This window comes from Eubalaena glacialis, chromosome 14 (genome assembly GCF_028564815.1).
Source record: "Eubalaena glacialis isolate mEubGla1 chromosome 14, mEubGla1.1.hap2.+ XY, whole genome shotgun sequence".
NCBI lineage: Eukaryota > Metazoa > Chordata > Mammalia > Artiodactyla > Balaenidae > Eubalaena > Eubalaena glacialis.
In genome coordinates, this window is record NC_083729.1 from 22925372 (window position 1) to 22940914 (window position 15543).

Below are 15543 nucleotides of genomic sequence, written 5' to 3' on the forward strand. Positions count from 1 at the left end.
AAAAATGTATGAAAAGGGTCTGGCAGAGGAGGAGCTTGATAAAATGGCAGCTGTAATTATTCTCCTCTCCTGTGTGCAAACTGGGCTGAAAGCGTGTCCATGAATCCTGCTCTCCCCACCCTCGGCAGTGCGTTGTCCACTCTGGTTCTCCAAACATTTTCAACCTAAGCCTAGAATAAAGTGATTGGCCTTCAGCAGAAGCTCAGGCTCCCCCCTGGTAATCTAAGAAGAGGCCTCTCCCTTGGATAGAACAATTGAGGCAGCAGCCCTGGGTCCCACACTCAGAGGTGAACCGCGTGGCCTCAGGTGCCTCTGACGGTTCCTTTCTGAGCATCAGTGAATTCAAATCGGAATTGTCTGAATTGCTGATATCCCAAAAGGACTATGAAAGAAGTCGACAGTACAGCCTTCCAAGTGTTATCATCTTGGTTCCTCTAACTTGGGGAATATCTCAGGGTCCAGGATACAAAGGAGGGCAGGCTCTCACCTCCCAGTCCCCAAATCACCTGGGAGGCAGCCGTTTCCTCTGCTCACTCCGTCAGGGGACTCTGTAATGTTACAAAGTCTGGTTTTCGTTGATTTCTAAACCTGTCTAGGTTTAGAAATAAAAAAGCTAGCCCTGCCTTAGACCATTTCGTGCTCTGCGCTCTCAAAAGCCAGAGTGAGACAGGACCTCCCTGCACCCCTGTCCCCTGTCTGTGGGGAGAGGAAGGAGGAGGCCAAGGGGTGTCAACCCCCTAGAGAGGAAGTGCCGGACCCTGGGGCAGAGCCGAGGATGCCCTACCCACAGGGAGGCCTACAGGGCAGCTCGGTTTTTTCCACTTGCTGGAAAAATAGCTCAGAGCATATCTCCTGTGCCCTGCAGATCGATGATAACATCATTATATATGGAGGCTCCATGTCAACCTTTCTTTTCCAGTTCTATTTCTGTAACTCATTTTACACAGGAGGGCACATGATCAGGATCTCTTTGGGTCTGAAATCCCCTGAGGAGACAAGGAAACAGTTTCCAGAATTGTCCCCAGGGCAGCCCTCTTTATAGAAGGCGGCACAGGTACCTGTGACACCAGCCTGGTGCTGGCATATCTCACAAGGCTGTTGTGAAAGTTCGGGGAGGGTCCGAGGGTTGAGTATGGAACACACCTGGTACAGAGTGAACACTCAATGAATTCAGCTCCTATTAGTGTTATTTATAGACTCACCTCAGGATTCAAATTTGATGTTTTTTGTTCCTCTGCCAAATGCTTATTTATGTATTCAGTACCCCCGCCCCCCTCCGCAAGTTGATGTTTATGTTGTTCCTATGATGGAAACATTTTTACCGATTGATGTCTTCATTCAGCCAGTCTGCCAGGCAGCCTATGGAACTGAGGCTCCTTATCACGTGCTCTGTGTGGGCGAGGAGTAAACTTGGATGAGGAAGACTCGGGTCACCTCCAAGGGATTTACATTCTGCTGTAGGGATTGCCACACTATTTCGATTATGTGCCTGCAAAAAATGTCAGCACGTGAACCACAATATAGCGATGTTTATTTACAAACTAGATAGGTATATAACTATACTAATATATTAATCACAAAACTCACAAAAATAGACATTTGTAAAGAACAAGATAAAGGTGAAATAAAGGTTTTGCTCTCGCTAAAATAGTAATATTTGGGGGGGAGGACAGCGTTTTGATTGAATATGTTTCACTATTTTTAGACTCTTGATTTAGAGCTTTGTGATATGACTATTCAAAGGCCTTGTTTCAGGTTAATTTTCTTTCTGAACTTGCTTTCAAAGATAGTCATGGCTTGGGAATTCCCTGGTGGTCCAGTGGTTAGGACTTAGTGCTTTCACTGCCGGGGCCCGGGTTCAATCCCTGGTCAGGGAACTAGGTTCCCACAAGCCACATGGCACGGCCAAAAAAATAAAAAATCATGGCTGAAAAAAGATTCCTCACAAAGATGGATAGTTCCAAACAGAAGATGTACCTGGTTGGTTGTGCTAAGTCATGATTCTCATTCAGTTGTACAGATTTTTGTTGAATGTCACTCATGAAATACCCTTCTTCCTGATGTTAATCTTTTTTTTATTTTTTAGCAAACTAACTGGAAGGTATCCGATTTGTCACAAATGGGTTCACACCCCACTGATGAAGTCATTTTGAAATTTTAAAAGCAGGTTTAAAAAGTTTACTTCCCAGATATTTTTAATGTACACAGATATGAGAGTTTATGGAGGAAGCTCATCATTGTCAGCAGCGGAATCACATAATAGTAGCAACATTTCCAAACATGTGTTTTCAAAGCCAGCTCCCAATACCACCTTTGTTTTTTTTGTTTGTTTGTTTTGTTGTTGTCATTTTGTTGAATTTTATTTTTTTATTTTACTGAATTATAGTTGATTTAAAATGTGTTAATTGCTGCTGTACAGCAGTGATTCCATTATACATATATATACATTCTTTTTCATATTCTTTTCCATTATGATTTATCACAGGATATTGAATATAGTTCCCTGTGCTGTACAGTAGGACCTTGTTGTTTATCCATTATCTATATAATAGTTTGCATCTTCTAATCCCAAATTCCCAGTCCAACCCTCTCCCACTCCCCTACCTTTGTTTTTAAAGAGTATTTTCACACACCACACTCCACAACTTACTTTCAGAAAGCAATTACTTCCTCTCCTTTTCCATGAAGTGAGGTGATTTTTTTTTGTTTGTTTGTTTTTAATATTTGCTAGGTGACATATTACCAACAACCAGTTGTCATCAGAGAAAAGGTCAGCAAGTTTGAAACAGTTGTCTATTGATTTTAAAAATGCATAACTCATCTTCAGGCTTGACGGTTTTTACAAGCACATTGCCAAAATATTTTCACGGTGACTCCCCATCTCATTACAAAATGTTACAAAGATTCTATTACACTTAAAATTCTGGCTCCAGTAACAATAACCACATTGATGATATCCTATCTCATTTTGTATGCTTTTGGCTTTGCTGCAATAGCTTGCCAATAAATGATACAGTGAAAGAATTTCATTGACAGTGCTGTGTTTGTACTCTTACCTGGGAATCTTTTTATTCTAGTCAATGGAGTAATTCTATTAGTGAAGATGCTTCCAGGGTTTTTTTTTTTAAGAAGTAATTTTCTGTTGAGTATATGTCTTCACTGGTACATATTTCTTTTTTTAATGGTACACACAGAGAAAGAGCAACTGTATGTATATTTCATAACTGAAACAATTCAACAAACACCGTAAGCTAAGTTATATTGGGTTTTTTATCTATATTTTATCCAGATGCCCAAAGCTTCATAATCTGTTCAACACTTGGCAATATTTTCTATGCATCTTCCAACAATGGACACAGACAAGCATGTACCTATTCTTTTTGCACTGTGTGGTTTCCCTTGTTTTATTTTAGTCATTATGGCATGTGGCTCTTTGCCTCTGCTAGTAAGAAAACTAAAAAAAAAAAAAAGGAAAAAAATTACCTCTAAACATTTATCAGTAAGTTTAGTGAATTTTGTGAGGTGTTGAATTCAAAACCCTATGATTTCAAACATTGCTTTTAAAAAATATAGTGGTTTGCTGACATGTTACCAAATGCTTAGTTTTTAAATGTCTTGCGAATCCATGTGGTTTCATTTCATTAGCTTAAATCTGAATGTACAATAATGCACTTAGGGAGGGGTTTATTAGTACTAGGAAGAGGTGCTTATAAATTCATACTCCATACAGACTTCTTGACTTCTTGATAACATCAATGTCAAAGTTTTTGGGGTTTTGGTTGTAGGGTTTTTTTGTTTGTTTTTTGTTTTTTTTTTTTTTTTTTGGTCTCCTTGTCAGGTCTGCTTAGATCATCGTTGTTTTTCTTTCTCAATGTGGCTTTGAATGAGCCCTTACTCTCATGGCTGTCAGCTCTGCCATTTTTCTTGTTGCTTTAATTTGTCTGACAGCTTGTTGTCAGACAGATTTCAACTCTGGTTCTATTACTCTCTAACTCTATGACATGGGAGGACAGTCATCACAGCATGTTGAAAGTAGACAATTGAGCAAAGGACCACTTTCAATCCCTCTGCGCTGGGTTCACACTGCCACACCCAGGAAACCACCCATACATGTTACACTTGCATGAGAATGCCAGGGTCAATCCACAAAGAAAATATGAGGAAGGCCAGCTTCTTCTTTATTTTTAGGTTAAAATGGCAAATAAGTAGAAAATGTAATATTTTCTTCCACATCCTAATGGGTCATCCTATATAATTCTCTTTGGGGACAAGTCCTCAACTGAAATCACAGTTATCACTACAACCCATCATTCTAACACTCTTGCAACCCAATGTGCTTTCCTAAGACAGAGAGAATGGTCTGAAGATAAAGCTGGTCTCTGGACTCCTGCTTAATAGGACCTGAGCATGGAGTGATCCCTGAGGGGTGGGGTTGTGTTATCTGTCCTGGGTAGTGGGCGTGAACAATTAAGAACTACTGTGCTAGATGGAGAAACAGACAAGTAAACACATGTAGTGAATGTTGAGTAAAGTTGCATACAATACAAGGACCCTCATGAGACAGAATGAGGAGAAATTCAGGAAGATTTCAGACTAGAGGTAATGGAACCTTTGAGTAAGTTATGAAAGAAGGGTAGGATTTCATTGAGAGGAAGAAAAAGCATCTGAGTTATGGGATGAGTGGCAAAATGTTTGGGGAACGTGGAAATATTCATAGCTGATCAGAAGAAACAGGTAGCGAAACTGGTTTCTGTTAAGGACCTAAGATGTGCCCTCCTCACATTAACACTGTGCAGTGTTTTCTTAAAAGAGAATGGGAGATTTGTTTTCTTCCCTGATGAGAAACAGTGTCTCCTAGTGTTATCCTCCTTAGTACTTGAGCCTGGGAAATTGTGAAGAAACTTGGAAGCCATGCTAAGGAGTTGGACTTTGTCCAGGATGCATTTGACAGTATGTTAGAGGCAGAAGGGAAGGATTTGTTTTAAGTAGAGGCATGGCATGATTAGATACCTTCCACAGCACTCTTGAGAACATGCTTAAATACAGTACAAGTTCCACTGATATCAGAATCACCTGGAGAGCTTGTTTAAAAAAATGCAGATTACTGGGACCTGCCCCAAATCATGAGAATCAGAATTTCCAGGGATGCATACAGACAGCAAGTTGTATTTCAAAACTCTCTAGCTAAATTTTTTTCTTGCATTAATCTATCACCCTACTGCCTCACCTCCACCTAGAAAGGTTCAGGTGCACATTAAAAATTGAGAACAAAAACTAATAGAAAAAATTTTTTTAAGAATTTAAAAAATTGAGAACAAATACATTACTGGTTTTAGGAGATAACTGTGTGGTTGGTTTCTGAGCTAGAATATATCAGCAAGTTATTACGCTTCTATCTGATAGTTACCTAAGCTACTCTTAGGTTCAAACTTGAAATTCTATGTTCATTCCTTTTCAACTTTAAGTCTGTTGTTATTAAAGTGTCTAACTCTTCCCCCCTCCCAAACTTGTATCCCTCTCCTTTTCCTGGTTCCCAAGTTTTACATAAATCATGTAGCCAAGGCCAGGTGCTTTACCTTTAAACATTTTATCCTTACAACAACTTCATGAAGAAGGTATTAGGATTCTCATTTTTAAAATGAGACTGGAAGCTGGACTCTATAAGAACAGATAACTCATCCACAGTTACAGGGTTAGCAAGTAACAGAACTAGAATCTGAAAGCTGTCTGACTTCAAAACCTGTGCTGTTGAAATTTTAAACACTAACAACAAGTTTTGGTGAGGATGTGGAAGAACTGGAATTCCCCATACAGTGCTGATGGGCATGCAAAATCGTTCAACCACCTTGGAAAACAGTTTGACAGTTTCTCCTAAGGTTAAATGTACCCTTATCACATGACCCAGTAATATATTCCTATATTTGCCCCCAAAGAAAAGAAACATACATCTATACAAAAAGTTGTACAAAAATGTTGATAGCAGTTTTGTTCATAATAGTCCAACACTGGAAACTGTCAAACTGCCCAACAACAGGAGAATGGGATAAACAAATTGCCGTATATCCATACAATGGAATACTACTCAGCAATGAAAAAGAATGAACTACCAATCCTCACAACATGGATGGACCTCAAAAACATAAAGAAGCCAAATATGTAGGAGTACATACTCTGTGATTCCATTTATATGAAATTCTAGAAGAGGTTAAAACAGATCTATAATGACAGAAAGCAGATAAGTGGACTCCCTGGGCTGGGGCAGGGGCAGTGAGTGCAAAAGGGGATGAGGGAGGGAATTCTTGGTGATGGGACTGCTTTATATCTTGACTGTGGTAGGGTTACATTTGTCACAACTCATTAAACTGTGCACTGAAAATGGGTGATTATATCATATATGTTATAGCTCAATAAAGTAGATTTTTAAAAAAACAACTTGTGCTCTTCCCACTAAACCACACTGCCTCTTTCCCTGGCTCTACCCTAAATCACACACTCTGCCCACAGACCAGGCGAATGGTGTAATGTGCTGTGGCATCTACAATGGAGGCCTGGGAAGCTGGCTGCACAGCTGCCCCTGGTGACCAAGTGCGATTTTGGTGCAATATCATGCCAAGTTTATTCCTTTACTGAGCTCTAAGTGTAGTTTAGCCTGAGCCCCCATCCAGTGGGGGGGCAGCTTTTGTTTTCCTTGTTATCTGTGCTAGGGAACCAAAAGGCAGGGACCCCTGGAAACTTCTCCACACTGAGCTAGAAAGGCACCACCATGGAGAGAAGTACTTCCATGCCCCTCCCCAGGCACCACCAAGAAACCTAGTGGGAGCCCAAGCCAGGAACAATGGCAAAGCTGTCACCTACCCTGGCCTCCTTCCAAGTGCCTCCCACACTGAGAAGGGGCTTCTGGAAGAAGAAGGAGGGCATCTCCTCCATTCCCTGGAACTCAACATTTTCAGCCATCTAGATGCAACTTCAAGTAGCACCTTCTCCTTGACTCCTTCTCCAACTTCTCCCTGCCAAGACCACTACTCCCTTTCTAGCCTCTGAATTCGCTTATTACCTTGCCTCCTCATGAACAGCTTAATTATACTGCGTATGATATTGTCCTGTATGCTAAGTGCTTTGTGTGTCTTCCTTAATGTCTCTGAGAAAACAGTTTTTTACAGCTGTTCTCTCAAGGCAGTGGTGCTGTATTGATGGACTGATTGACTGATTCCATCTTTACCGCTGAACCAATGCCAAAAGTAAATCCCATGCTTTGCCCCCTCTAAAATACTGTAGCCATACCACAGAAATATAAAGGACCATAAGAGACTACTATGAACAATTACCTGCCAACAAATTAGACAATCTAGAAGAAAGGGATAAATTTCTAGAAATATAAAACTTACCAAGGCTGAATATGAAGAAATAGAAAATCTGAACAGACCGATTACTAGTGTAGAAGAGATTGAATCAGTAATCAAAAACCTTCCAATGAACAAAAGTCCAAGACTAGATGACTTCACTGGTGAATTCAACAAACATTTAAAAAAAAAACTACTACCAATCCTTTTGAAACTCTTCTAAAAACCAGAAGAAGAGGGGATACTTCCAAACTCATGAGGCCAGCATCACCACGATACCAAAGCCAGACAAGGACATTACAGGAAAAATTACAGGCCAACATCCCTGATTACCATAGAGGCAAAAATCCTCAACAAGGGCTTCCCTGGTGGCGCAGTGGTTGAGAATCTGCCTGCCAATGCAGGGGACACGGGTTCGAGCCCTGGTCTGGGAAGATCCCACATGCTGCGGAGCAACTAGGCCCGTGAGTCACAAAGTACTGAGCCTGCGCGTCCGGAGCCTGTGCTCCTCAACAAGAGGGGCCGCGATAGTGAGAGGCCCGCGCACCGCGATGAAGAGTGGCCCCCCACTTGCCGCAACTAGAGAAAGTCCTCGCACAGAAACGAAGACCCAACACAGCCATAAATAAATAAATAATTAAAAAAAAAATCCTCAACAAAATATTAGCAAGCTGAATCCAACAATAAATTGAAATGATCATACACTATAATCAAGTGGAATTTATTCCAGGGATGCAAACAACCACAAAAGCAATGTGACAAACCACATTAATAAAATGAAGGATAAAAATCATATGATCGGATTTCCCTGGTGGCACAGTGGTTAAGAATCCATCTGCCAATGCAGGGGACATGGGTTCGATCCCTGATCCAGAAGATCCCACATGCTGTGGAACAACTAAGCCCATGTGCCACAACTACTGAGCCTACACTCTAGAGCCTGCGAGCCACAACTACCGAGCCCGCGCACCACAACTACTGAAAGCCCACGCGCTCTAGGGCCTGCACGCTGCAACTACTGAGCCCACACGCTGCAACTACTGAAGCCCACGTGCTCTAGGGCCCGCATTCTACAACTACTGAGCCCGCATGCTGCAACTACTGAAGCCTGCAAGCCTAGAGCCTGTGCTCCGCAACCAGAGAAGCTACCGCAATGAGAAGCCCACACACCGCAACGAAGAGTAGCCCCTGCTCACAGCAACTAGAGGAAACCCGTGCACAGCAACGAAGGCCCAACGCAGCCAAAAAAAATAAATAAATTAAAAAAAAACCCTCATACCTTAATATTTTTAAAAAATTAAAAAATAGATCATATGATCATTTCAATAGATGTGGAAAAAGTATTTGAAAAAATTAATCATTTCATGCTAAAAACTCTCAAACTGGGTATAGCTGGAACATACATCAAAATAGTAAATGCCACATATGACAAGCCCACAGCTAACATCAGACTCAATGGTGAAAAGCTGAAGGCTTTTCCTCTAAGATAAGAAACAAGACAAGGATGCCCACTCTCACCACTTTTATTCAACATAATATTGGAAGTCTTAGCCAGAACAATCAGGCAAGAAAAAAAGAAATAAAATCCTCCAAATTGAAAAGGAAGAAGTAAGATTGTCCTTTTTTTGCAAATGATATGATATTATATGTACAAAACCCTAAAGACGCCACCAAAAACCTGTTAGAATTCATAAACAAATTCAGTACAGTTGCAGGATACAAAATCAATATTAAAAAATCAGTTGCATTTCTTATGCCAGCAATGAACTATCAGAAAGAGAAATTAAGAAAAAAATTTTTATTTACAATAGCATCAAAAAATACTTAGGAAAGAATTTAACCAAAACAATTAACAAAATGGCACTAAGAATATACATATCGAGGGGGCTTCCCTGGTGGTGCAGTGGTTAAGAATCCGCCTGCCAATGCAGGGGACACGGGTTCGAGCCCTGGTCTGGGAAGATCCCACATGCCGCGAAGCAACTAAGCCCATGCACCACAACTACTGAGCCTGTGCTCTAGAGCCCGTGAGCCACCACTACTGAGCCTGTGCTCTAGAGCCCGCGGGCCACAACTACTGAGCCCGCATGCTGCAACTACTGAAGTCCGCGGACCTAGAGCCCGTGCTCTGCAACAAGAGAAGCCACTGCAATGAGAAGCCCGCGCACCGCAACAAAGAGTATCCCCCGCTCGAGGCAACCAGAGAAAACCCGCGTGCAGCAACGAAGACCCAACGCAGCCAAAAATTAATTAATTAATTAATTAATTTTTAAAAGAGACCCAATGCAGCCAAAGGTAAATAAATAAATATTCTTTTTAAAAAGTAGATAACCAACAAGGACCTACTGTATAGCACAGAGAACTCTAATCAATATTCTGTAATAACCTATATGGGTAAAGAATCTGAAAAAGAATGAATATATGAATATGTATAACTGAATCACTTTGTTGTACACCTGAAATTCATACATTGTAAATCAACTATACTCCAAAAAAATTTTAAAATAAATTTTAACAAACTGTAAGATGTCACTTCACATCTGTTAGGATGGCTGTTACCAAAAAGACAACTGATAACAGGAGCTGGCTAGAATATGGAGAAAAGGGAACACTTGTACACTGTTGGTGGAAATGTAAACTAAAGTACAGCCACTAAGGAAAAAAGTATGGAGGTTCTTTAAGAAATTAGAAATAGAACTACCCTATGATCCAACAATCCCACTTCTGGATATATACCCAAAGGAAATGAAACCATTATCTCGAAGAGGTATCTATACTCCTGTGTTCATTACAACATTACTCACAATAGCCAAGGTATGGAAACAACTTAAGTGCCCACTGATGGATGAACGGGTCAAGAAAATGTGGTTTATATACACACTGAATATTATTCAGCCTTAAAAAAAGAAGACTATCCTGTCATTTGCAACAACATGGATGAAACGGGAGGGCATTATGCTAAGTAAAATAAGCCAGACAGAGAAAGACAAATACTGCATGGTATCACTTATATAGAGAACCTAGAAAAAAAGTTTAAAAATTAAGGTCAAACTATAGCAACAGAGAGTAGAAAAGTGGTTGCCAGGTGCTGAGGGTGGGGGAAATCGGGAGAAGTTGGAAAAAGGTTACAAACTTTCAGCTACAAAATGAAAAAGGGCTGATGATCTAATGTGTAGGATGGTGACTATAGTTGATAAGACTGTACTGCATAATTGAAATTTGCTAAGCGAGTAGAACTTAAATGTTCTCACATTAAAAAAGGTGAATATGTGAGGTGATGGATGTGTTAATTAATTCCATGGGGGGGAATCCTTTCAAAATGTGCATGTATATCAAATCATCACATTGCACACTTTAAATATTTTGCAATTTTTTTTGTCAATTATACCTCAATAAGTCTGAAAAAAAAAATTAAAAAAAATACTATAACCATAAACCAACCAACCGCTCCCACAGACAGCTTCTCATTTAGTTTTCCACAGACCAAAGAGTTTACACGTGTTTTGTGCCTGCAAAATCTCAAAGGGAATAGAGAGAATTGCAAAATAATCTCAACAGGTAGCTTAATATAAGATTTCCTTGTTTCTTTCCGGGAACAATCACCTGAATTTTATTGACATAAACTAAATATAGGCCCTTTTTGCCCTTTGTCAACTGAGGATATATTTCTAAGTCCTTTTACCCAGTAACCACTTGAAAACAGCCTAGTGAATCAGAGGCCTGCCCAGTTTCAACCCTGGCAATGAATGAGTCTGCTGGTATAACTTACACATAATGGGTAGAGATGGATGGAAGAGCCAAGGCTCCTAGTTAGTGTTTTTTGCTGTGACCCCAGCTGGGGTCTGGAATGCACTGATATCGTCAATGTACTGTGGCTTTGACCCTGGCCTATAGAGTCCTGAGCCTGGCCAGATTGGGCAGGGCAAGGGCAAGTTGGTATTGAAGAGGGACAAGGGGGACTTCCCTGGCGGTCCAGTGGTTAAGACTCCACACTTCCACTCTAGGGGCACGGGTTCAATTCCTGGTCGGGGAACTAAGATCCTGCATGCTGCATGGCCCAAAAAAAAGAAAAGAGAGAGAGAGAGAGAGAGACAAGGCTAGAGAACGTGGATCCACAACAGGGCAAGGACAACAGTGAGTGGGTAAGTCGGAGACAGGCAAGGTATCCAGAGCTAAAGAGGTGAAGGACAGAGCAGGAAGTGAGGGAAATCCCAGCAGCCTCTTGGGGATGGAAGCTTAAACAAGATGAGCTTGGGTGGTAGATACACAGGTGGAGAAACCTTGAAGGGCCAGTCTTATTTTGCTCCCCAGGGAGACTGTGTTCTTAGAGGTTCTGCCAAAAACCTGTCCTTTCTTAACAAAATGATGCGCTATCAAGAGGGGTTAGAATTGCCAGGTAACATACAGGACACTCAGTTAAATTTGAATTTCAGATAAGCAACAAATAATGCTTTAGTATAAGTGTGTCCTATGCAATATTTGGGACATACTTATATTGAAAAAATATTCATCACTTAGCTGAAATTCAAATTTAACAGGGCATCCTGCCATCCTAAACCTGTCAACCTTAGGAGGGGCAGATAATTAATTTCTCACCAAAGAAAATGTTTCTTTGAGAATCACACCTTGGCAGAAAGCTCCCACCCCAACAGTGAGATATGGGTGTAGACACAGTAAAAATAGAAGGAAGCAAAGGAGAGAGGATTTGAAGGGAGCAAGCAGGAGTATTAAGAGATTGGAGAGAGAACAGAAGAGGCAGGAAAAGAAGAAAATAAAGTGAGATTAAAGATGTAAAACAGGGGCAGAAAAGTCCAAGTGATGCCAGCCTTACAGGGTATTGAGTCACTTGCAGAGGGAAGCAGTAAGCCCAGGCTTCAGCTCTGAGCAAAATAAGCTGACACTCTTCTGAATGGAAGAGGGAGCCAGCAAAAAGAGTGTGGTCAAGCAAGACAGCCTGAGATCAAGAAGAGAAGCGTAGCTTGCTGGCTGTGTATCCTGGACAAGCTATTTAACCTTGCTGAGCCTCATTTTCTCAGCTGTAAAATGGAGATTAAAAAACAGGGTTTTATACCCTAACTCTTGCACATGTACCACTATAGATTTGTTTTACCTTTTCCAGAATTTTGTATAAATGTAATTATAGAGAATATGCTCTTTGATGTCTGGCTTCTTCAATTTTTAAAAATTCATCCATGTTGTTATTCTTTCATTGCTGAGTAGTATTTCCCTGTATGGATATACCACAATTTATTTATCCCATTTACCTGTTGTTGGATATTTTGGTAGTTTCCGGTTTGGGATTACTGTGAACAAAACTATCAAATACAAGTTTTGTGTATATGTGTGTTTCATTTCTATTGGGTAAATATCTAGCAGTGAGACTGCTGGGTCATATGATAAGGGTCCATTTAACTCTAGAAGAAACTGCCAAGCTTCTTTCCAAAGTGGTGGTACCACTTTGCATGCCCATCAGCACTGTATAAGAGTTCCATTTTTTCCACATCCTCACCAACACGTGTTATTATTGATCATTTTAATTTCAAGAGCACAGGTTTTGAAGTCAAACAGACTTCAAATTCTAGTTCTGCCACTTGCTACCCCCATAACCTTGGATAAGTCACCTGGTCTTACTGAATCTAGTTTCCTCATTTTTAAAATAAGAATAATATTCATACAATGAAATTTTATGTGGCAAGTGAAAATGAAAACTATGTGTTCAATTGTTTAGCACATCTAATTACTTCCACATTGTATTTATTCAGTTAGTCTCAATTCTGAAGACTAGTTTGTCTGAGGTTCAAATTTAAGAGCCCTATCAAGATGTCTCTGTATAAAAATTACCTGAAATAAAGTGCAGCCTGATGCCATGGGCTCACCACAGTGATCAGGCAGAGCTATTAGGTCTGCCTTCACACCTGCCCCAAGGTAGACAGGGGAGGAGCTTACCCTCCAAATCAGGTGTAAACACACTCTCCTAGAGCTTTCTCTCCAGCAGTGGATAACAGAAAAATAATGGGACTTGGAGTCATTAGCCAATTTCTTAAACCTTCTGAGCCACAGACTTTTCATGTGTAAAATGGGGTTTATGATTCTTACGACATACTATTACTGTCAAAGATCAACATTTGACAAACTGTAAGTGCTACGCAAATGATAGTTTTACTTCCACTAGAGAGAGAAAAAAAAGATTACATCCAGATAGGGACCTTCTTAAAACTAATCAAATGGCAAATACAAATCCTCCTTGTCAACTTTCCTAGCCACATTGGAGATGATGGGTTTCTGTGCCAACGGGCAATTGAGGAAGTTCACTACAGGAGGGGCCAGTATCCCAGTATTCCTATTTGGCACAGGAGAGAGGGAAACAGGCCACCAGAGGCCAGGCCAGGCAGACAAGATATTGACCCTTGGCGATTCCAGTTCAGTAGGGCTGAGGTGAGCTCCAGGAATCTCCAAGTAACCGATCTCCCGAGCTGATTCTAATACTCAGGTCTGGGAACTACAGACTAATAGTTCTAAAAATGTGGTCCTCTGACCACTAGCATCAGCATCACAAGGGAACATAATAGAAATGCAAACTCTCAGTTTCCATCCCAGGTCTATCCCATCAGAAGTTCTGGGGGTGGGACCCAGCAATCTGTGTTTTAAAAAGCCCTCCAGGTAATTCTGATCAATATCCAAGTTTGAGAACCACTGTAGTAGTCAATGACCATTAAGGACTTCCCAACACAGAGGGGCTGAGGCCAGAGTAGGAGGAACAGCAAGGGAACAGATCCGTAAAGAAAAATCAGGGAGTGTTGCTGGTTCCAGCCCAGATGGCTATGGTCACACATAGGACTATGCTTGATCCAAAAAGACAATAAGGACTGACTGCCCCCTACTCCACTCTGTCCCTCTGGGTCCTGCTCACTGGGTGAACAAGGTGGGCAGCTTATGTCCTGGTAAGCAGAGAAAGGCTGGGGTCCCCCAGCTTTGTTGATCTTTTATTCTGAATTTCAGTATAGTTTGGCACATTGATTGAGACAGGCTGCCAACCCCCGGATACAAGACCCCAAACACGAGTTTAAAATGTGTTAGACTGTGATAACCAAGCTTTAAAAAGGCATTGAAAAAAAGACTGGAAGGAAACATGCCAGATTAGAGATGAAAGGGTGGGCTAATCTTAAAATCACAATTCTGTTTTGTTCAGGTTTCTAAAGCTAACCACCCCTTCCTCCAGCACACTCATGAGGAGGGAGAAGGCCAGGGTCCCAATACGGAAGCAGAAAGCACTGCAGGTGTTGCCATTGGCCCAGGTGAGCGAGGGTTGGACTGAGTTTCCCAAACACTGTTCCAGGAGATGTTAACAAGTGTGTCAAGGCAAAAATAAAAGGGGGAGGGGTCAAAAAAGTTTGGAAAATTCTGCTTTTAATAGTTCTCACCTGGAAATTCACATTGCATATTTGCATATTAAAGGTGCTGAGGACTCCTGTGATAAAGGAACCTGTATAGCTTCATTTAATCCAGTATTTCCCATCTTTATTGAGCACAGACCCTTCTGTCTTGACACGCTCAGAAGCATCCTGTGAAGCAGTGTTCTGCCGACTGTCAGCTTGGGAAACACAGATCTACAAACATTGTCAGAGACATCCTTTGCGCTCTACCTCCTGCTTCTCTCACTGCAGTCTACTGGCCTGCTTGCCTTCCGCCGTGGATTCATACCAACCTAAACACTTAAACCTAGTTTTGTCTTGGACAGGAAGTCTAAAAACGGCCTCTGCTTTATGCAACCCTAGTTAGTGTCGGTCTCCATGCTTGGTATTCTTGGTCTCTTGCCTAGACACATTTTTTTTTTTTTTTTTTTTTTTTTTGGCCCAGGCTGTTTGTTGCCAGACATGAGTACTTGACAATTCTTCTTCAGAATTCTGGGCCTGGGTTCTGAAAACCCAGACTCTGGGCCTGACGTGCCTCCTGCCCTGGCTCTTCCAGACCTGAGCCTGGCCTGCTGGGTGGCACACCCCTGCCTGCTGCTCCCTACATCAGCTATCTCTGGGCGTGACCTTGGACCTGCTCGTTTCTAGTACCTGTGCCCCTCCCTCTAGAAGCATTCCTGCCCCTCCCCTGGGTGTTCCCGTGTCCTGTTCTCATTCAGATGCCAACTCAGCTCCCAGAGCACTTTGGTTAATTTTCAGGTGTTTTTCTAAAGAGTTGCATTTGGGGGTAG

At 41.4% G+C, this 15543-nt stretch overlaps 1 long non-coding RNA gene across 7 annotated transcripts in view; it reads right to left on the minus strand.

Moving 5' to 3' along the window:
- The window catches only part of LOC133074749 (uncharacterized), a 118136-nt gene that overhangs the window by 22396 nt on the left and 80197 nt on the right, over positions 1–15543 (minus strand). For 6 of the 7 annotated variants that reach the window (XR_009697226.1, XR_009697224.1, XR_009697227.1 and 3 more), the window contains exon 3: positions 1323–1489. The exons of the other annotated variant lie outside the window; for it this stretch is intronic. This is a non-coding gene — a long non-coding RNA (uncharacterized LOC133074749). The remainder of the gene's footprint in view (positions 1–1322; positions 1490–15543) is intronic. 7 annotated transcript variants of the gene reach the window in all.